General features: G+C 39.3%; 1 pseudogene; it reads left to right on the plus strand.

Moving 5' to 3' along the window:
* Nucleotides 1-4194: 4194 nt before the first annotated feature.
* LOC115943212 (U4 spliceosomal RNA) lies at nucleotides 4195-4356 on the plus strand (annotated as a pseudogene).
* The last annotated feature ends 739 nt before the right edge of the window (nucleotides 4357-5095 follow it).

Below are 5095 nucleotides of genomic sequence, written 5' to 3' on the forward strand. Positions count from 1 at the left end.
ATACCATACTATATGTGAACTAACTTGAATTTAAATAAAATCTTGGAAGAAAAAGAAGTCTAATATTTTTGTCATTGAGTCTCAGAAAGATGGCGGGGGGGCACACTGGTGAAGAAAAAAAATATTTTGAAGAAAAAATTGCTGAAAACGTAAAATCTGGTGAACAAAATAAATGTACAGGTTCAAGAGACTCAGCAAAATCCAACAAAATGCCCAGTATGTTCATAATCTAATTGATAAAAACCAAAGATAAAAAATCTTGAATGTAACCAGAAAAACAAAACAACATATTCAATACAGGGGTATCTAGTAAAAAATCAGGTAGGATAGAACACAGTGAAACAATATCTTTAGAGTATTAGTAGAAAAGCATCATCAACCCAGAATTTTATATGCAGTGAAAATATATTTTGGGAGTGTGGTGGTTCTAAAAATACATCCACAGATCCCTTGACTTGGAGCCTAATTCCCATCCCCTTGGGAGTGACCCAGTACTAGTGATTCACATCCAATGAATATTATATGGTAGAAGTGACACTTTGTGACTGTGAAGTGTCAGGTACTGCCCTTTAGCTGGCAGTAGTACCCCAAGGTCATGGTTCAAGTTTTAGTTACCACAGCATATTAACTAAGTAACTGCATAAAGTACAGGCTTGCTGCAAACTGCTCTAGCTCCTCATGAAACCACTTAAAAGCATAAAGTTTAACAAAACCCAAAATAGCTGCACTAATGCTTCAGTGAAGCTCGATTTTAAACTCAGTAACCTTTTTCCTCTCTTCTGCAAACCTCCCCATCTCCCTTCTTAGCCTTTTGTTTCAGGAACCTGGTACCACCTGGAGACAGGATGAATGAGGCTGGCAGCAAGTATACAATTCCTGTCAAAACTAGCTAGACTCTGTACTTCCCTATAAAACCCCTTAGCCCCTTCCTCCAGGCAGGCTTGCAATTTTAAAGGCCTTCACCTACTACAGCCTCTTTTGCCTGGCAAAGCAATAAAGCTATTGTTCCTCTTCATCCCAAACTCTGTCTTCGTGTTGTATTTTGGCTCCAAAGTACCGAGGTCAGTTTTTGACAATGCTCAGTCCACCAGTCACTGTGTAAATAACAGATGGCATCATGCTCAGTGACCAGTGATGCCACTTCTTGCAGAGTCTGTTGGGGACCGGTCACTGCACATCTCTGTTCGTGCACAGACAGCAGAGCATGTAGCTGTGTTGCCTCCTTGTCTCCAGAGATAAATCCACATGATAGTTTACAAAGTGGACCAGTGAAAAAGTGGGAATTGGAATCCAACATAAATGGGGTCATTGAAGAAGTACCTTGCTGGGGCATGCCGCATTGCTGCATTGCAGACGCTCTGATGTGCAGCCAGAAGGACCCAGTCAAGGTGGGGTTATCAAATGTGTCAGGAAAGTGGTGTGACCAAAAGGGGGAAGATGTCCCAGAGGAAGGGGCACCAGCAAAACACAGTCAAGGCACTTGGAGAGATTTCATGACATTAAAAGCACAAAGGAGAAAACGTTGAAAGCTGATCCAGACTTAGAAAAGATTATGACAAGTTGTCAAATAAGTTACACAACTTATGAAAAAGGCAAGTACTGCTCAAAAGACTCTTGATACACTTTTTACAAAGACGAAAAGCACTTTAATTCTCTGTGTTGCTAATGATTGCAATTGCAGGGTACAAAATAAATATTAATTTTATTATTTTGTTCATTCCTGTATACATTTATAACTGACTGTATATAGTGTTTTGATGAAATTTCTAGAAGTCACAGAAAACCATAATTTCACTCATTGATAAAAGATTGTACAACACAGTTTTAGCATACCTGCCTGGTCATTTTTACAGTTTCATACTGCTGTGCAAAGCAAAGACTGTCTGCTTCATGTTGGTAGACTCTGCGTGCTAGAAGTCTAAACAATTCTCCGGAGGATGTGGCTATTTTCGTTTCATCAGGCGATCACTGGGTTAGCCTCACACCACACAAACCTGTCTTGCCCTCTCTCGGTGATGGTTGCAATGTCACTTAATTTTCAAAGTGCTGCTCCTTTGCCTCACATGTGCAGCTCTGGGCTAAGCGTGGACATGTGTCTGCTCATACACAGAATTGGGGAGCCCCTTTCCAGCTCTCTCCTCTCCAGGATGTCCCCCAGACCCTGTGGCTCCCAGGGGCCATTTTCCCTGGTGGTCTGGCTAGAAAGATGGAGTTTCCTCTCTGATTATTACCTGCCAACATGCCCCATGATTTTGCCAAAAGGAACAGCTCTCAGGCAAAAATAAGAGAAACAGAAAAAAATAAGCATACATTTCCTCCACATTCTTCAGACCACAAGGTCATTTCTTCCTGCCTCCAGGCTAAAGAGACAGGCTTTTTCTCAGGGTTGACCTTACTGCTATCTCTTTGGCCTCTGTAGTGCTTCTCCATGACTAGGGTAAAGTTCAGGGCCGGACTGAGAAAGAAAAAAAATTAGGCAAAAAACAGGGATGCTGACACACTCTCTGACTTACAGGGGCCCCATTACCAGACTTTTTAAAGAAAGTTCCAGACTATTTTCCTATCAATAGTGTGAGAGTCCCAGTTCCTCCACACCCTCATCAGCACTTGGTAATAAGCACTCTTAATTTTAGCCATTCTAATAGGTGTGTAGTAGGATCTCATTGTGGTTTTTAAAAAGTTTTATTGAGACATAATTCATATATGATTCATCCATTTAAAGCTTGAAATTTAATGGTTTGGTACATTACAGCAGTAACTTTTTAAAATTGTGGCATGGTAAAATACATCTTATATACCATTTTTTCATTTAACCATTTTTAAGTGTACAGTTGGCTAGCTTTAATTACATTCATGATGTGTGCAGCCATCACCACTGTCTGCTTCCAAAACTTTCATCACCCCAAACAGACACCATACCATTAAGCAATAACTTCCAATTCCTCCATTTCTCCAGCCCCTGGTAACCTCTGATCTAATTTCTACATTTGATTATTCTTTATACTTCATATAAGAGGAATTTAAACTCTCCTTTTGTGCCTCCCTACTTTCACTAGCATAATGTTTTCTAGGTTCATCTGTATTGTAGCACATTTCCATACTTCATTTCTTTTTATAGCAGAATAATATTCCATTGTATTTATTTACCACGTTTTATCAGTCCATTCATGTGTTGATGGACATTTGTGTTGTTTCCACCTTTTAGCTCTTGTGGATGATGCTGCTGTGAACACTGGCATATCTGTTTGAGTTCATGCTTTGAATTCCTTTGGGTAAACATATAGGAGTGGAATGCTGAGTCATATGGTAATTCTATTTTTACTTTTTTAAGGAACCAACAAACTGTCTTCCATCGTGGCTGCAACATTTTATATTCCCATCAGGTATACATGAGAGTTCCAATTTCCCTACAGTCACAACAACATGCAATATTTTCCATTTTTAAAAATTGTAGCCATTCTAGTATGGTTATCTCAGTGTGGTTTTGGATTGCATTTCTTTTTTTTTTTTTTAAGATTTTATTTATTTATTCATGAGAGACAGAGAGAGAGGCAGAGGGAGAAGCAGGCTTCCCGCGAAGCAGGGAACCCGATGCGGGACTCGATCCCAGGACCCTGGGATCATGACCTGAGCCGAAGGCAGACGCTTAACCATCTGAGCCACCCAGGCGCCCTTGGATTGCATTTCTATAATGACAAGTGATATGGAATATCTTTTCATGCTTATTTTCCATTTGTACATCTTCTTTGGAGAAAATCTAGTCAAATCCTTCACTTTTGAATTGTGTTTGGGTTTTTTGTTGTTGAGTTGTAGGAAGGTTATTTTTTTTAGTTTTTATTTACATTCCAGTTAGTTCACATACAGTGTAATATTAGTTTTGGGTGTACAATACAGTGATTCAACACTTCCATACATCACCTGGGGCTCATCACCAGTGCACTCCTTAATCCCCATCACCTATTTCTCCCACGCCCCCGCCACCTCTCCTCTGGTAACCATCAATGTGTTCTCTATAGTTAAGGTTCTGTTTCTTGGTTGGTCTCTCTTTTTTCCTTTGCTTTTTGTTTTGTTCCTTAAATTCCACATATGAGTGAAATCATATGGTATGTGTTTTTCTCTGACTTATTTCACTTAGAATAATACTCTGTAGCTCCAACTGTGTCATTGCAAATGGCAAGATTTCATTCTTTTGATGGCTTTGTGCAGTGGCAGTATCGTAGCCAATGAGGTTTGTCTGAGGCACGATTATTGCTAATTGAAAACTTTTGATGGCTGAGTAATGTTCCATTATAGCGCACGTGCGCACACACACACACACACACACACACATCACATCTTTATCCATTCATCAGTGGATGGACATGGGCTGTTTCCATAGTTTGGCTATTGTAGATAATGCTGCTATAAATATCAGGGTGCATGTACTCCTTCGAATCAGTATTTTTATATCCTTTGGGTAAATACCTAGTAGTACAATGGTTGGATTGTAGGGTAGTTGCATTTTTAACTTTCTGAGGAACCTCCATACTGTTTTCCAGAGTGGCTGCACCAATTTGCATTCCTGCCAACAGTACACGAGAATTCCCTTTTCTCCATATCTTCACCTATACCTGTTGTTTCTTGTGTTGTTGATTTTAGCCATTCTGACAGGTGTGAGGTGTTATCTCATAGTGGTTTTGATTTGTATTTCCCTGATGATCAGTGATATTGAGCATCTTTTCACCTGTCTGTTGGCCATATATATGTCTTCTTTGGAAAAATGTTTATTCATGTCTTCTGCCCATTTCTTAACTGGATTATTTATTTTTGGGGTGTTGAGTTTGATAAGCTCTTTATAGATTTTGGATACTAAACCTTTATCAGATATGTCATTTGCAAATATCTTCTCCCATTTACCAGGTTGCCTTTTAGTTTTGTTGATTGTTTTCTTCATTGTGCAGAAGCTTTTTATTTTGATGTAGTCCCAATAGTTTATTTTTGCTTTTGTTTCCCCTGCCTCCACAGATGTATCTAGTAAGAAGTTGCTATGGCTAATGTCAAAGAAGTTACTGCCTGTGTCCTCTTCTAGGATATTTATGGTCTCATGTCTCACATT

The sequence above is a fragment of the Leptonychotes weddellii genome, chromosome 14 (assembly GCF_054177405.1).
Source record: "Leptonychotes weddellii isolate Sample4059 chromosome 14, ASM5417740v2, whole genome shotgun sequence".
Classification (NCBI taxonomy): Eukaryota; Metazoa; Chordata; class Mammalia; order Carnivora; family Phocidae; genus Leptonychotes; species Leptonychotes weddellii.